General features: G+C 36.1%; 1 protein-coding gene and 1 pseudogene across 6 annotated transcripts in view; both read left to right on the forward strand.

Moving 5' to 3' along the window:
• GRM8 (glutamate metabotropic receptor 8) overlaps positions 1–18391 on the forward strand; it is a 691970-nt gene that overhangs the window by 484098 nt on the left and 189481 nt on the right. The gene's annotated exons all lie outside the window — the stretch shown is intronic.
• On the forward strand, positions 8621–8739 carry LOC120601416 (uncharacterized; annotated as a pseudogene).

The following is an 18391-nucleotide window of genomic DNA, read 5'->3' on the forward strand; positions in this document are numbered from 1 at the left end:
TGGAAGGGGGCATTATCCTGCCTTCTACAAGCACTGTACCAAAAGTTGGATGACATCCTATCCTTAAGGATGTAAAGTCCTCTCAAGGGAACATTTATGGAGTGATAATGCCATGATAGAGTCAAATTACAAATTATTGTAATACATCAGAAGACTTCTCAAAACAGTGTGAGGGCAAAAAGAAGATATGTCATGGATGCATTATTAGTTGAGTTTAGTTGATTCAGTGAGAACAGGTAGGAGTACCTAAATATAAGCAATGGCAAAGAGTTTGAAAATTATCTCAAAGGTCATAAGAAGCAACAAAGACTTTTTAGACTCTACATGACATGAATAGTTTGTCTTTTAGAAGGATCATCCTCATGGCCCCATGGAGGATTGATTAGAGAGAGATAAGCCTGAAAATAGGAAGATCTAAAATGCCATGACAGATATCCAGAGTGATGATGAGAGCAGCTGCAGTATAGACAGAGCCTTGGGCATGTTTAAGAACGATGTAGAAGATAGATTCTATGGTACTTGGTAATGCGTGGCTAGAGGAAGGAGACATATAATAGGATCTAGGAGAGCTCATCTTTTTTAGGTGATGGAAGCTTTATAATTAAAATAAATATAAGAGGAATAGCAGGTCTTCAGAGAGAAAATCTGCTTAGTTTGGGCTGTGTTGAGTTGAATTCCCCATGGGGCATTCAGGTAGAGGTCTGGTTAGAAATAAGATAAACAAGCATGGTACTCAGAAGCAAAGTTAAGCAAAGATGGTTTAAATGCAGATTTGATGGTCTGGTGCCTTCTCATAGTTTGTAATACCCAGTCAGGGGCATAATGTTGTCATATATACCTGTATCAGTTAGGCGCCTCCTATGACGCTTCTCCTAAGGAATCCATTGGTATAACTCAGCCTTTCAAATCTAGGATTATAGAGGTTTGGGCTTAGCCCATGTCTTAAAAAAGTGAACAATAAAAAAAATCAAGACAACATTAAGATCTATAAAATGAGGTGAGTTTTAGGCATCGAAAAGAGTCTCCATTACCAGTATTTTCCCTTTAGAAGCTGGACAATGGGATAGAGGGAGAAAGAGAAAATATTTGACAGTGCAGTTTAAGACAGATGTAGGGAAGCCCTGTTCACAGACAGCCCTGTTCACAGACAGAGCTTATCTCTAAATGGATGTTCATTAAATAAAAATGAATCAATAGGCAAGGAGTACATGAGGGAACAAGTCTGAGTAGAGAGACATTGAAAAAGAAAATGAGAGGAAGAAAATATATTAGGTCAATCGAATGTCCTGTGAAAATAAATTGATGATGTTGATTTTCTGATGGACCAAGGAAACTATCTTTTAAGTCAATTCCAGAGAATAATTCCAAAATATGTGTTCTGGGAAATGACAACAGCAGAGAAAGTATTTAAACTTCCAAGGGTCACAAAAGGACATGTTTCTTTAGATATATGCATTATAGGATAATTGGCACAAGAAATCTGTTTCATTTCTTTATGACCTCATTATGTTCATTTTTTAAAAGCCTAAGGGAGAATAGAGTGCTTTAGTGATGGCTGCACTTCACTATTGTAAGACAAAGTGCAGGGTTTGAGTCAGAATTGAAAAGATTTTTGATTGTGTAGATTCAGGATCAGACTCCAAATTGTGTGCCTTTGAGTTTGATCACCATTCAAGCCAAGCTCTGAGGCTTTTGACATTGTGAAGAAATAGTGACAAGATCAAAGGATAAAAAGAAAAATCACTGCAGATGAAATTCGGTTCACACATTTTAAAGGCAGGTATATCGTATATACCACTGGGGTATCAGGTCAACCTGTTAGTGCCGATGAGATGGCAGCTCAAGAGAGCAGAAAACATTTTATGTTTTGATGACAGCAGAATGACCGACACACTGATCTTTAATCTCTGTGTTTGCCAGAGGAAAAAGTGAAGGAAGGCAGCAAAACAAACACTCACAAAGCAGTTTACCAAAAAGCCATCCCTAAGCTCAGAGTCAAATTCTTCACAGAGATGCCAATTAAACTGCCACCCCCATCCTGTGAAAGTGTTCTATTACCTCGTTTGTAAAAATAAGGCAATAATTATGAAGAAATACATTTATTCAAGAAAGAATTATATATTATGTTAAATTCAGTTTTATATGATACCCGTAATATGTTTTCCTAATTTATTTCATAATCGTTAAAGATTTCTATTTTCTCATTATATTCCTTATGATTAGAATTATAAAATCTTGGAATTTTAAAGATGGTCAGAGGTTTGGAACCCATTTAGTTATTCTTTGCACATCATCTCTTTCAAATAATGATATAGTGACAGTTTTGCATAAAAATCAAATTCTGCTTTCTTTACATTCATGTTTAGTAGGGCCCTCGTCAAGAAGATAATTTATCATAAGAATGACGACTGCTCTAATATCCACCCACTTATTTCAGAAATAACTTTTGAGAATCCAATGAGTTAAATAGATGTAAGGAAGGAAGGAAAGGAAGAGAGAAAAGGAAAGAAAGACAGAAGGGAGGGAGAGAGGAAGAGGGAGGGAGGACAATGTAAAGAAGGGCGTATTTATGATGATAGACCTAACTACTTCTTTTCTAGGGGTATTATAAATTAGATGAAAAAATTATGAATGTTGCTTTAAAAAATATAACATTGGAATTTAGAGTGAAGACGAAAAGGAAGCGAAAAATAGAACTAACTATAGAAATCAGTAAACACCTTGTATTTCTTGATTTCTTTTTTAAAGACTCAAGATTGCCTTTTATGCTAACAGCTGCTGCTTTGAAGAAAAAAAAAATCCACCCACTCCTTACGTCTCTGTCTATTTGTAATTTCCCAGCTCCCTGGAGGCTTGGTGAATTGTGTGGCATTTTTCCAGAGAAAGATTGCCCAGCTAAGAATTGTAGTAGATCACAGCCTGGCTAAACTTTAGCTATCACAAGGCTTTCTAATAATACACCTCTGTAAGGTGTCTCAGTGGTTCCAAGGCCCAGCATTATCATCTTTCACACATGTTGACCATCACAGGCTACAATAGCGTACTTTCACGGGAATGGACTGAAGACTTGACACAATCATTTATAACCTATTTCATTACTCCTTTTAGTACAGTATCTAAACTATGCTTCCTGGGGTCCTGGTGTTTAATTGCAGCAGAATTGCTACAGGTTTAAAACTATTCATCCCGAGGAATACTTTATTGAGTAAACATTTCAACTTTGACCACTTATTGAAGTTTAGAAAATAAATTTGTATCCATTTTATATTAAAAATAATTACTTTCAAAATATGCCTCTATATTGCAAGGACTGAATAAGTTAAAAATGAGTAATGCATACTGTGACAGTTTATTGACCGTGTGCCAAGAATTATGCAAAACGCTTAAATCTATTATCTCATTTATTGATTTATTATTCACAATAACTTTGTAAGGCACATAGTGCCCATTTTATGGGTAAAAAATTTGAGATTCGCAGATGTTAAATAACATTTCTAAAACCCCTTGCCTCTTAAGTGGCTAATACAGGTATTGAACTCACATCTGTTTGACTCCAAAAGCCAGGTATTTCCATTCTCTCACAATGTATAATATTGATTACACATTAATTTTCTTTTGAGGTGGAGAAAAATAACTACATGAGAAGTGACCCCAGAGAGCCCAGACATTTCCCTTAAAAAAGTAGACAGTAAGATCATCTGCTTTGGAAATGCAGCACATTATGAAAAAGACTTGAGGCCACCTCCATGAGAAATGTCTCTGGGCATCTATAAAAGGTTAGCCACTGCGGTGACAGCCCTGATGAAAGGGGACGGCACAAGGGTATAACAGTGTAGTCACTGGAACTCCTTAGCTGTTAGGCACTTCTGGTCAGGGCGGAAGTAGAAAGCATGAACAAAGCTGATCCCAGAAGCCAATCATTCTAAAGTCTGGAAACAGAAAACAAATGGGAAGTGTGAAGTTTGCATTGTTACATCTACCTCTGATTCTCAATGGGCCATGATCCCTGTGCAATGCGGCCAGTGTAGACACTACCCTGACAGTCCTGGCCTCCACCTCAAACCCACACTGGAACTCACCAGCACAGAAGCAAAGCTCATCACCCTTAATCCTTTGACCGGACTCACCCGCGGCTGCAGAATTTCTGAATGGAAAACAAAAACCTCTGTGAATCAAATCTTCTCTGTTCAGACCTGAACCTGAAATAGTCAGGTATAAACACACTTGTTCCTAAAGAATGCTCTTTTTTTTTTAAAAAAAAAAAAACTTCTCAGTAGTGGAGCAAGTTCAGCCTTCTCTCTGGAAAAATGAGAAAATAGAAATAACTCACTGAAATTCTGAAAGGCATTACTGTTCAAATTAAGGGATCTACTCAACTATGTTCTTGTGAGTTACTTCTGGAAATAAAAAATAGTTTAAAACTCTTAAATTTATATTCTCAGCATGGTTTCTAAGTAAATAGATTTTTCCATAAAATTATTCAGGTACTAACCAAAAGAATTGGTAACTTAAGCTCTATTATTATTTCGAATAAATGACTGCTTTGTTTTATTTTTACAAATATGTAAATAGGTAATATGTAATAAGATAACAAGTATTTTTGAATATTAGGTATCATAGTCCTTTCTAAAGTGGAAATAAAGGCGACACTGAATTTGTGTGTAGAGAAAGCATGGCTTTTGACCTGCTTTATTTTTCTTAATTGTCTTTTTTGGGGGAAGCGTGTTCGTAGTTGCATGTCTCAGCCAACTTTAACCTGCTGTCCTAGCATAAGGGAGGGCAATAGATGGCCGTGCCTACTGAGTTCTGTCGCTCCTACCACTCTTGTCCCTGCATGGTTCACATGCGTGTTATGTGCAGGCCGGAAGCCTCTTGTTTTCTCTCCATCCTACCAAGCCTGGACCTCTCGGTGAGCCATGCCAGTGCTATCCATTTCTGGTCTCTAGAATTACTTGCCTTCCAAATCAGCTTGGCCGTTCATGCTTTCTGCCTCTTCCCTGTGCAGAATTGCCTCAGAGCTACAGAGTTCCAGTGACTATGCTTGTGCCGTCCTCTTTCATTTGGGCTGTCACCACAGCGATTAACTTTTTATAGATACCTAGAGACATTTCTCATGAAGGTGGCCTCAAGTCTTTTTCATAATCTACCTCATTTCGCAAGCGAATGATCTTATTTTCTACTTCTTTAAGGAAAGTATTTAGACTCTCTAGGGTTTTATATGGTTACTTTTCTCCACCTCAAAATAATTTTTAAGAAACTCTTATCCTCTTTCTGCTCCCATTGACATGTTTATTATTCTTCTTTAATGATGGAGGAACAAGCCCGCTGGCCTTGTTTCAAGAATAACCCCTCCACTCGTGAGCACGCTCCTTCCTCTTCTATTTCATGCTTTCCTCTCTCAATTGCTCCTATTTCTTCAGTCTCTCCCTCTTCACTGATACTTTATCTTCTGCCTACAAACATTCTCAAATATTCTCTCTGTGCATGGGAGTAGAGTGATCCTTAAAATACCCTCAGGGAAAATGAAGGTACTTGGTTGGCTCTTGAATTTTCTGGGCACAGGCACACATGGAATAGGAAATGTAGCAGAAGTTTTGGACAAAGGAGGGTGTGTGACTGGAGGGCGAAGGTGAGAACTGACAATCCATGGGGGCATTTAGGAAAGGATTACTGGATTATTGGGCATGATGCATCATGAAGTCATACTTTCTAGTAGCACCCGTCTTTGGTGTTCTGGCAGAATGACATAAGCAGATGCCATGGGGAGCAAAAGGTGTTACACAAAAACAGCAGATATTACAAGCCTTTCTGATCCCTTTCTAAATTTCAGTGCATTTTTGTAGATAAATAACTTAGCTGTCAAATACATTTCTCTGGCTAACTGCTTCATAACTCCAGACAGCTTTGGAAAATATTGCTTCCAGCATGATTTTAAAGGGTCTGTGCCTTCAAAGACAGAGGGTATAAGACTGACTACGCATAGGAAGGGGAAAAAAATCTGGTTTGAAAATCAGGCTAGTCTTTTAGAAAAGTAAAATCGATATGTCTATTCAATGTGCATGCCTAAATTTAAATGTTTCCTGATCCAGTTCGATCATATCCAATAGATAGATTATTATCAAATACCTGCTGTGTGTCTACTTAGGCTGGGAATGCAAATATATTTATGACAAAGTGATAGGGTTTATGAGTATGAAAAATTAGAGAACGAAGTTGAAGTATAACCAACTGTGAAAATTTATGCTCAGTTAGTAACCTGTAAGGATGGTCAGAAAAGAGAAAATCAATGTTGACTGGAATTATTTGTAAAAGAAATGAGTAGAAAAGCCAATGGAGAGGATAGAGAGATAAACTAGTATATCTCAGCCTGGGAGAGCAAACTTTTAGCTGTGGAAATATGCATAGGAGCCTAGCCTAATTAAGTTTGAATATTAGTTTTAGGGAGATAAGGATGGAGACAAATACTTAAAAAAGAGGGGAGTTATCTTTTCCTTAAAGTCACTTCTGGGAATGCTCTTTATTGAGGCTCCCATGCACTTCTGGGCAAACCTTTCTTTAATATATTTCACAGTAGAATTTCATGATCACATGCATAGGCTGTAGGGGCAGAGAGTCTGGGGTTCAAAGCTTGGTTTCACCACTTAGTGAGTGACTTTGAGAAAATTATTCAACTTTTCTGTTTCTTAGGTTTTTGATGTGTATGATGGAGATCACGAGAGAACCTACCTATTGATAGAGTTATTGTGAGAATTAAATGATTTCATACATGTAACATGCTGAGCACAATGCCCAGCATGAAGCTGGCACCCTGTAAGTGGGTACTATTCCTATCAAATTAACTTCTGCTAGTTTCTGGGCTCCATAAGGTCAGGGGCTGTGCCTTTCATGTCTTGAAACCCTAATGCCTAGCATAGACCTAGGGCATATGAGAAACTAAATAAATGTTGGATCGAAGAAAGAAATACCACCTAGATGAAGTATTCCTTGATACTACACCACTCCTCACACACACTGCTGATGGCCAACGATTTGCTCTGAATGCACACCCTATGTGCTGTTAGAGAACTCAACTCGCTTCCAGTTTGCTTACATTTCTGATTGCTCCACGAAATTCTGAAAGTGGGTTATAAGATTTTAATTCTCAATTGAAACAAAACGTCTAATACATAGTCATGGCTGTAGCCTCTTTGTAGAGATAAAATTTAAGCTGCCTTTGCTGCTCTGGGGAGCCATTGTGGGTTCTTGATTGGGGGTAGGTTATGATGATGGCAGTGTTTTGGGAAGATTTATCTAGTAATTGTGTGGAAATGAATTGTTATGAAGAGAGGTTGGTGGCAGGGATGCCAGGTAGGCGCGAAGCAACGAAGATTAAGGTCTTAGTGAGCATTTTGTCCACTTTTGCAGTATCCACTGGCAGATATTGTGTATGTGCATATTAAGCATATTGAATAATGAGGGTCATTGGAAATAAGGATATGAGGAGAACGCACAGAATACTTTTAAAACCAGACATAGAGTAGCTTATAATTTTTATGGCAGTAACTATTCATGTTCACTTTTTTCTTTAGTATTGAGTTCAATAAACACAAAACATCCTGCATTCTGAGAGAACGTTGTCTTACAATGATGTTAACTTGCCAGGGCCATGAAGTGCCCAGATATTTGTTCAAGCATTATTCTGGATTTTTCCATGAGCATGTTTTCAATTGAGATTAACATTTAGTGGGTAGACTGAGGAAAGTCGCTGGCCCTCCTTGATGTGTGTGGGCCTCACTCAGTCAGCTGAAGGCCTGACTAGAACAAAAAGGAAACTCAGCCTTCCTTTGGTGAGAAAGGATTTCTCCTGCCGGACTGCCTTCGAACTGAGACATTGGCTTTTTCCTGCCTTTGGACTCAAACTGCAATATTGACCCTTCCTGTGTCTTGAGCCTACCAGCCTTTGGACTGGAACTACCCCATCAATTCTCCTGCTTACCTGGCCTTCATAGTGAGACGAGAACTACGCCATTGACTCTCTTGGGTCTTCCGCTTTCTGGCTCACTCTGCAGATCTTGGGACTTGTCAGCCTCCATAAATGCATGATCTAATTCCTTATAATAAATCTCTCTCAGTAAATATATAGAATTACAAATATATACATTTTATTGGTTCTGTTTCTCCGGAGAACCCTGACTAAAAACCAAATTTTTACAATTTCCCAGTGTAATAGGTGATTTCTCTCAGGTTCACATAGATATTGAAACAAAAAGAAAAAGGAGATGTACTTGCATGCATCTTCTCCCTACTAAATACACTGTCAGTGGCATTATAATTAATATCAACCTTTGCAATAATATATTCTCTTCTATCTTAAAATAATGAAACTTTTATCTAAAATTTATTTCCTAGTGATATAGTAATGATTACTTGGGTCTTCTTTACTTGCATTAGGTTTTAACAGACCAGACAACCTGTAAAATAATAAATAGCTTGAAGTTAATATAATGAAAATTTCTGAAGGAAACAGGCCTTTCATTACTTAATTTACTGTCATTCCTGAATAAATATGCCAAGATATTTATTTTTCTATATTTTATGGTGAATAATTTCATCTTAAAAGTTAATTGTTTAAATGTTTGGAGTCTACGGCCATGCTATCCCGAATAAGCCCGATCCCTTCTGATCTCAGAAGCTAAGCAGGGTTGGGCCTGGTTAGTACTTGGATGGGAGACCACCTAGGAAGACCAGGTGCTGTAGGCATAACAAATTAAAGAATAAGAGATTGTAAGCTCACGAGGTCTTTGCAATCTGTGAGATAAACCACGGGTTGCTTCGCCTAAAAAATAAAAAAATAAAATAAAATAAAATACATGTTTTGAGGCTCTTCAGTATTTTCAGATAGTAAAATCTTAAAAGTTTTTCATGTTTCAATGACTATGAATTAAAGTAACACATTCATGATCAAATATTAGTTTAACGTTTAAAATATATCCACACGTACACACACATATATATTTCTCTAGGCATGTGCACAAATATCTATGTGTACACATATAAATATAGAGATAGGTGTGTCAACACATATTTCCATGTATATTTTCTCTGTAAGATTTTGGGCACACGAATATATTTAGATAGAGATAAAGAATATGTTCAAGGGATGACAGATATAGCCAATTTTCAACATATAGCAATCATAAAAACAAACACCACCACGATGATGTTAATGATCATAATGAGAAACTTGTATATGGATGGGCCTGGCAAATTAACACACCAATAAGGAGATTGGCATCATGGCCCAAGGCGTCTAGTGATGTCAATGTGTTTATGAAAAAGAACTAGTCGGCTTCTCTAGGTAGTTATTATACAAGGCACAAAGGCTGGAGATTATGGTCTCAGGACTATGGGTCTGGGTTGGAGGTACGAAGTAAACACACAGTAAGAAGTTTGTATATGACTTGACAGTCTTATTCATTTACTTGGTGGTAGGTAGGCAGGAGAGGTCCAGACCTGACTGAGTCTGAGGAAGTGTTTGTGAATTTGGGGGAAAGCACAGGGGCTTGGTTTTAGGGTTAATAGAGTGGAACTGCTGATGGTATTTGATAATAGCCAACATAAGAAATCGCTGCTTTGATGCACTGTGCTCAGAGGGTTTTCTCATGACTCTTGGGCTAAAACAGTTTGACCTGGTTCAGATGAGGGTCTCAGGAAAACTGATCATTTATAAACTCCTATTTATACCTCTCCTTGACCTAATCCCTTGGATGTTCAGTTAGCATCTGTCTCCCACAGAATCTTGTCTTTCCCATTCCTACCTGTTCACTCTCCTGCAGCAATAATCACCTTTTAGTTTCTTGAACATGCCAAGACCTTTTCCAGCTTTTTTACCTTTTGCACCTGCTGTTTTCTCTGCCTAGAACTCTTTTCCTGATTTGTCACGTGGCTCCTTTTCAATCCTCAGGTTTTAACACTTAGCATTCTTTGACCGACAACAAAATCACTCCATTTTTAGCAAAAGATAAATTAGTGCTTATAATTTTTTGGAATGGCTTGGGAATAACTCTAGGTTAGGCCTTCAAGAGTGACTCCAAGAACACCACCCCAAAACTGGCCTCATCAGGAGGCTGGGGAATCAGGAAGCCACTGTCCCATCTGCTGGCTTCAAGGTTGCACCACTGTAACCATGAGCAGGGGATGAGGAATGAGACTGAACAAACAAAGCAGAGCACATAGTCAGCCTATTTATGATAATCATTATTTTCTGACACTCAGCTTGCCTCAGAGGGATCCAGATGCCTCTACCCTGACTTACTCTATTCGCTTCTATCATCTTCCAATGGCTGGGCAGGGGTTTTGGTTAATTGGACTATGAGAGCAATTTTCTACTTCTGATGGTATTTCTAAGACTAAACAATTTCTCATAAAAGTTAACTATTTGGACTTGATTCTAGTTCTTGGAACAATAAAAATCAAAAGCAGGGTTGCAGTCTAAGGTTTTCCAATACCATTTTAAAGAGGCTACTCAGCAATCACTGAGAGCTTACTAGGGAGTAAGTTTGTTTTTCAGTTTTTGTTTTCTTAAAAAAAAGTTAAAAAAAACCAAAACTTTCTTTCTAGACACACTAATTTCCTTGGTCAAAGTCAAGAATATATTCCTTATAAAAATTACCCATGCCTCTGGCGCATGGTTAGCTTTGAGAACCATGAGACGCAAAGTCTCTGAGGTTCCTTCCATATTTGGTGCAAGTATTAATAAGTATCTTTCACATATATAATCACTGGAATTAACTAAGGTAAAAGCTATAATGAGCTAGCAGTGTGAGTTGACAGGCCACTGTGCTCCTGCATGTCTGCTTTGCATATGTTTGCAATACAAGGAGGTCCAAATATTCTGGGTCTGCAGCTGGGATCAAATGAGTCATTTCATTGCTTCTATTTCTCTTATTCTACTTTAAAATGTTTGCAGTGAAGTGCCTAGCACACTGCCCAGTGCACTGTAAGTGTCTGGTAATTACTAGTTATGTATACATGTTTATTAAAAGGGAAGGGAGAAGGAGGGAGAGGGGAGGCAAGAAAGGAGAGAGAAGGAGGGGGGCGGGATTAAGTAATGAGATAATGTGGGAAATATGGCATAGAGACAGATTTGCTCTTCTTAGGTCAAAATGCTATTTTAACTTAGAAACGTAAACACAAAGTCTCTTGAGAAGAAGACGACATTATGTCCTTCACTGTTTTATGACTGGTCAAAAAATAAAATTTCGTTAAATTATTTAGGCATCTGAGAGCTATTAGGTAGCTGCTTTTTTGACTGAACATAACTTAAAAATAAATTTAATAGACATTTAATTTCACCAAATGATGTAACAGATTTATGTGAGAATGGCCTTGGACAGAGTGAACAAAATTAGGGCTAGAGTTCTAGAGGTCACTTTACTGTTCTTTATCAAATTATATAATTTATTTCTCTCAACGTTTTAAACTCTATATGCAGATTATAATAACTTTTTTTAATTATAGGGTTGTTAAGAGAATCAAGTGAACTAATGAATGAGAACATACTAAGAAATATTTAAAACTGAGATGTAAAAAAGATAACTTGGCATTCTCCTAGAAACAGGTTTTCTTAAAAATTAATCATTGATCGCTTGAATGTAGGGGCATGCTGTATTCAATTCTGTTACAGTCTTCAGACTTATTTTCACTAAGTTCCTGATTTCTTGATTACTTTAGGTCTTTCCATTGCTGGCACATGGAACAGCTTTTTATGTTCATTAGTGTTCTAGAAACTGTGAAGCTCCAGTTCTTCTGTCTGCTGTCCATGAACCTCCCATATACTACAATCTCTGTGTAAAGTTAAGTGGATGATTAAAACAACACTATTGACTCTCTGAATGATGTGTGCTCTTCTATCTCATTGTGGACCCAACACCAGTTCAGTTAACATCCTCTATCCCCTTGTGCAGCAATGTTTACTTACCCGAGCAGATGTTATAGTGCCTGGAAAAAAAGTCAGTTTTTCAATAGACGTAAGTCTTATGTGTTTGAGAAACACTTTCCATCAGTCTCCTTTGTGCCAGTGTTTATCATTGCCCTCAAAACTATGCATTGAAGCTAAAAAGATACAGCCAGCTCAGGTAAGCAAGACTCCGGTGGGCTTAGGGCATTTCTGGGGCACTCTGGCACTTTATCTGGAGCCTAGAAATAGTTTTTTGACATACACTGAAGAGAGAACCTCATCAGACACTGAAAATGGCACCCTGGAGCCCGCAAAAAACCTTTCAGGTGCTTCAGGGGTAGGAAAACGCAAAGATGCAGAAACATAAAAGTTAAATTCAAAATGTAATAAAAAATGAAAGAAGAAATAGAAGATGAAGAAGGTGATAAAAAGAAATATATAGATTGCTTTTTTATTTAGCAGTCTTACCGAAATCATAGGAGGTGTGTTTTTTTCTGTCAGAGTCGAGAGTCCTTGGGAGTCTAATGAAAACATCATGAATTTTCAGTTTCACATTTTACATTTTTGAAAGCAAGGGGATTTACATTTGGCATCAATCCAGTAGATACAAAATATCACTACAGAGCTTTTATAAGCTTATTCTTATTGAATTCCATCCTCATAAAAGCAGTACAGTTACGATTGAGGGAAAGTATGGAAAATGGCTTTGTCATGAATTTTGATAGCATTGTTGAGTCTTTAAGTCTACAATCATTCCAGTCATTCTGTCATTAGTCTTTTCCTCTCAAGACCTTTGATGGCAATCGTGTGTTACAGATGAATCCATTAACTTACTGAAGTTAAGTGATTAGCTCAGCTTGGCAGTCAGGTGCAAGGTTAAGATTAGATAAAAGTCCCTCTGGCTCTAGTGATTTCTGAATTGAGGACAGCGACCCACCTCGTTAGAAAACCAGACATCAGAAATCACCTACCAGCTTCTTCGACCACATTCAAAAGGAAGTTTATTTACCTTTATGGAAAAAGTGCCTACGAAGATTTTAAAGATCGGATTGCTAGAAATATATGCTTTACTCTTCAGAAGCTGAAATTGTAATTTAGGGAGAATTACTTGAAGTAAATATAAATGTATTTCAATTTGTGTATTATACATGTAATTAATAATTCAGTATGTATTTCTTTTGACCTGCAAATGTTTCAGTCACTACAATAGGCTCTATTGGAGTCACAGAGATGTGTAGCTCTTAGAATCTGCACACATTGATCAATGAATTTATTGCTTCATTGTTTTATTCATTGATTTATGATAGTCAATAACCATTTAAATTAATGAAAAAGTCACTTGATTAGGAAAGGTTTGATGTAGGTAGCATCAGTTGGATAATGTGTTCATAGGTAGAGAAATCTGGTTCATTCCAGGTACAGAAAACAAATGAACTCCCTGTCTCAAATAAATCCCAGAGGTAGAAAGGCATAATATATGTTTAGGGAATAACAAATACTACACTGATATGCCTGGAGTGTTTTGTGACGTGAATGAAACTGAGAAATAATCTTAATGTAAGTTAAATATTGATAAAACATTTTTATATTATAAAAGATAAGCATCCCTTACATTAATTTTTCTGTAAATTTATGTTAGTTTCCTTAGTTTTCCTTAAATGGGAGAAAATTTTGTTTTATTTCAATTCTAACACACTTCTCTAAAATTATAACAAAGAGCAAGGCACTACAACACTTTAAAATTCCCCTTCCATTTACCGTAAGAGAAAAACAGCTCTTAAGATGAACTATGAGGTTTTCGCCAGAGTATTGCTTAATTAAAGATGACCAAAGAAGTACCAGGCTCCTCGAAATTTCTTTAATTTGACAGCTTGAATTCTTAGCATGTTTGAGGAGTTCTCCAGGTTTCTCCTGTGATCTATTCCATGAGTATAAACCTCTGGAACTTAGCTCCAACAACAGAGTGCACAAAGGAATAAACTCACTTAGCGATCCTGAATAACAAACATTTACTGCATTCGCTTGCATTATCTTTCATCTTTTTTGGTAGATATTTTATTACTAAAATACAAGATCTGTTTTCTAAAAAACATTAAGGTACAGACTGTGGTGAATTTGGGGACCAGCCGTTGCAACCTTGAGTATAATTTCCACTGGAAGGTCAAGTAAGAGCATTTTTGAAGTGATAAGAGTAGCACTTAAACACCACTTCTATTATTTTCATCACATGGTGTTTTAATGCTGCTTTGTTCTTTCCTTGTTAAGCTTCCCATTAGTAACTGCAATTGGTAGTCATAAGAGAGGGGGATTATAGGAAGATAAGTATTGCATACTAATTTGTCTGCATTAGGGGATTGGGAGAAATGCAAAAAGATGTTGTGAGTAAATGTTACAGCATGTCTAAAGAAGAAAAGAATGACCTGCAGAGAGGAGACGTGCTGATATGTTATTCAGATAATAAAAAACACTTTCCTTCACTCTCAATTCCTGTGGAAAATGCCTTAATTTTGAACCTTTATTCACTAACTTATGTCCATCAGTCCTTTTAGTCCTTTTCTCTCTCTGTTTTCCATCCTTTTAGCCTCTTTCTCTCTCTGTTTTCCTCTGACTTCTTGCTCCCAATACTCTTCCTCCATCAGCAGCCCTTTTTAACCTCAGAAATAAACATGCTCAACTTTCTTCTCTCATAAAAGTTTTTAAAAAGAAAGAAGCCAAAGCACCTTCCTCGTGTTAATTCCCTAGATGGGAAGAACCCTTTCACAATGTATATCAAATCATCACAATGTACACTTTAAATCTTATACTTTTATTTCTCAATTATACCTCAATAAGGCTAAACACACATATAAATTACTCCATTACGCAAAGACGCGACACACACGCAGCATACCACGCATACACACACCCCACAAGGGAGCAGCTTTCTTCAATCTCCTGACTAGCTGGTACTATCTGATCTCTCAATCGCATAGTTCTTTAAGGTGTGGGGGCTTCCTGCTGTCACCACTGCATTATGTACCAGAATAGGTATTCCTGATTTTCCTTTTGCTCCAATGCGGCTTAATATGGCGGCATGTCACTATTACTGCCTTTATTTAATATTTTTGATATTTTGTTTAAGAATTTTGGTCTTAATTATGATTCTTAATTTTTTTTTTATTAAAGCAGTATGCATCCTGGTTACTGAGGGTTTTTGCCCCTTAAAATTTGCATCCAATTGAGTGCCTCGCTCACCTGACTCACCTCACCCTAGGTGACAAGTGGACCCGAATGTCTTGTACATTTCGTAGGTAACTGAAGCTAACTGCATCTACCTTTAGTCAGATACCCTCTCACACTCTTATTCCCTGTTTCTGTGAATGGCATTGCCTCTTACTTGGTAGCTAAAGCCAGAAACTTAGGACATCCTAGACATGCCTTCACTCTTTCTCTTATCCCTGTCTCTTCGACCATAGAATCAACAATCTACTTTGCTTCCTTTAGATCTTTAATCTCTTTTTTCAGAATAAGATAATTTCTTATAATTTCTTTTGTGAATTGCTAGAATGGTCCTCGACTCTTTTTGCGCCGGTGTGTCCCCCCATCCTTCTATAATCACATAGCTGCAGCCAGAGAAATTTTTCTAAAACGCAGTTCTGATCACACCCTTTGACTACATAAAATCCTTCAACATCTACCCATTGGATTAGAATAGAATCCAAAATATTTAGCAAGACATATAAGAAACTTAACCATTTGGCCCTGTTAAGTTCTTCATTTTCATCTCTTGCCACTGACCAACTAAGACCTTCGCTGGAATACTTTCAGGGCCTCCATGGGCTTTTTTTTTTTTTTTTTTTTTTACAGCTTTGAGCTTTCTAGTGTGTTATTTCATCTGCCTGAAATTCTCTTCCTTTAAAATTCAGATCATAGGTTACATTTTCTAAGAATTCTTCCAGCTATTTACAGTCTGAGCTAGACATCCATTCTGTCTGCTCCGTATCATTCAGCGCTTCCCTCTCATAGCTCTTATATCATTTCCTAGTCAGTTTTCTCACCATGCTATGAGTTGGTCAGTAGCAGGGACTTTATCTTTTAACACTTTGTCTTTAGTACGTAATAAAGTTCTTAGTACAAAGTAGCTATTTCCCCAATTGTAGAAAACATCAGTTTGTATATCTTTTTTCTTTCTCATTCTAGTTGTGATAAAAACAGAATTTCTTTAAAAATATTTTCATATATTACTAATCTAGTGTTTTGATGGATCATGATGTGTCAGTCTGTCTAGAGATTGTTATTTTTAAACAGAGACATCTCAGTCCTGCCAGGAACAGAGTCAGATCTTTAGAAAACATGACATTTTCCATAGGAGATCATAAGGAAAGAGCAAAGATGCAAGCAAAGGCTAGCGTTCATCAGGCAGGACCACACCCCATTCTTAAACTTAGATCTCCAAGGTACATGACATTTTTGGCCAGATTAAATGCCTCTGGTTGGACTTTGGAGCTGGACAAGAATTGCATGGACATCTAGTTCAGTCAAGGAAGCTAAAGGGCAAATATCTCTCACAGGTCTGACTAAGACTAATATAATAATAAATGCCCGAAAGCATTATTAAATCTAAGTAGCTTTGCCTAAGCAGAACCTGGATGAGAAACAGAGATCTAAAATAAGACTTAATATATTTCAACACTCAAGGACTTTCTTGATCATTTTAAAGCATGCTAAGAATTTTCCATAGTTATGACAATTATGAGGCAATTTAACGGAATACTTTGCAAATCAATTGCAAAAAAAGGAGGAAAAACTGATAAGAAACAGATGAAGTAAAAAATTAAACTGCAATAAATATAGATAATAGCTTCCATTAAAAGTGTCTTCCTATATTGAAAGTTTAATCACAGTTACACTCAAATCATTGGTTACACTCTAATTCACAGTTATCCAGCTCGGAAAAAATCTGTGCACCATTAAACATTATAGGTTTAGTGTTTTTTATAATATTGGTCAGCAATGGAAAATTTTGTTAGCTAATTTCATTAACAAGTTTCCATTTAATTTGATTTTAACAATAACAATTAAAAAACAAGTACTAATTTTTTTAAAAAAAATCTGTAGGCCATATTAAAAATAAAACCAAACTGGATTATACAGAATTATATCCTGGCATATACTAGAATTGAATTTCTGAGAATAAAACATAATTAAAAAAATATATAGATAGTGCATATATAATCTGTAGAAGTAGGTATTTTTTTCTAAACTTAAAGGAACTGGAAAAATATACATAGAGAAATAAAAATAGATTTAACTAAATAAAAAGCTTAAACACCATGAAAAAAATAGCAGGGAGAAATATTTGCTTCATATATAAAAAATATTAATATATTGAATGTTTACAATAGTCATACAAATGTTTAACAACCTCCCTCAAAATCCTAAAATATCAATCAACAAAAACGTATTCAAACAATTCATAAAAGAAACTACACTTGACTGTTTATGAAAACTATTAAACTCTAGAAGTAATCGATGCAGTGTTATAACTTGAAACATCATTTTTCACTTATTGAATTAGAAAATATATTCAGAAGAAATATTTTGGTTGATGAGAGTGTTTTTTTATATGGCTAGCAAAAGATTAAATAGGTTATAAAATAAACAAAAAAGTTTGCTGGAAAATAACTTCTCAGTTATTCCCTTCTTATCTTTTGATTCAGAAATATTGCTTCTAAGAATTTTACTCTAACAATATGAAATTAAAAAATATTTGTCTATAAAGATTTTTATTAAAGCTTTTTATGTTAAAAAGGATATATGGATGTCAATAAAATATAATTTAATATAGTCATTAAGAGCATAATAATTTAATAAAAGAAAATGTTTTATAAGTATAAAATGCAAAGCTTATACACACACACACACACACACACACACACACACACATACACGGTGTGATGTACATTACTTATATATACCAAAAGACTGAAAGATGAATACCGATTCATTACAATGAATATACATGATTGGCAGCTTTACTGTTAATTTTATTGTTTTTTTTGTTTGTTTTTGTGTTTGTATTTTTCTCTATCTCCTTGATTTTCCATAAGGGGTATTTATTCTTTTCAAAATCAGGAAAATAAACATTGTTAATAAAAGGATTTGGTTGAAAATGGATCACAGAGGAGTAATACTAATATAGCACTTCCTATTATCCACCAACCTCCAATAAATTAGCAGTTTTTTGTACCCATGTTGACAATTTGGTTTCCTGTCTCGTCGTTTGTTATTCCGATAATGACTACTGTGATCTTTAGTGGAGATGGGATGTCTAATTAACATTAGTGAAGTTTGAGACTATTATTAAGTTATTTAATTTTCCAGCCAACTCTTTTCTGTTGAAGGTTTATGTGTGGTCAAGCAGGGGAAGGGAAACTCCATTTTTTTGCTAAAATAATTTAATGAGGACAGATA

This window comes from Pteropus medius, unplaced genomic scaffold, assembly GCF_902729225.1.
Source record: "Pteropus medius unplaced genomic scaffold, Ma_sr-lr_union100, whole genome shotgun sequence".
Lineage (NCBI taxonomy): Eukaryota > Metazoa > Chordata > Mammalia > Chiroptera > Pteropodidae > Pteropus > Pteropus medius.